Below are 304 nucleotides of genomic sequence, written 5' to 3'. Positions count from 1 at the left end.
GGTAAAGTCTACTCCAAGGTACTGGAAAGGAGGGTTTGGACGATAGTTGAACCTCGGGTTGAAGAAAACACATTGCGGATTCCGTCCTGGTCGTGGAAAAAAGGATCAGATCTTCACTCTCGCAAGGATCTTGGAGCCTGGAAGTATGCCCAACCGGTCTGCATGTGTTTTAAAAGGCGTATGACCGAGTCCCTCGGGAGATACTGTGGGAGGTGCTGCAGTAGTATGGGGTGACGGGGTCCTTTCTCAGGGCCACCCAATCTCTGTATGACCAAAGCGAGAGCTGTGTCCGGGTTCTCTGCAG

The 304-nt window shown here is 52.3% G+C and overlaps 1 protein-coding gene across 4 annotated transcripts in view; it reads left to right on the top strand.

The window, feature by feature from the left end:
* spsb1 (splA/ryanodine receptor domain and SOCS box containing 1) overlaps nucleotides 1-304 on the top strand; it is a 9,091-nt gene that overhangs the window by 5,777 nt on the left and 3,010 nt on the right. The window lies entirely within an intron of this gene.

The sequence above is a fragment of the Etheostoma spectabile genome, chromosome 7 (assembly GCF_008692095.1).
Source record: "Etheostoma spectabile isolate EspeVRDwgs_2016 chromosome 7, UIUC_Espe_1.0, whole genome shotgun sequence".
Taxonomy (NCBI): Eukaryota; Metazoa; Chordata; class Actinopteri; order Perciformes; family Percidae; genus Etheostoma; species Etheostoma spectabile.
This window is presented reverse-complemented; position numbering and strand designations above follow the sequence as displayed.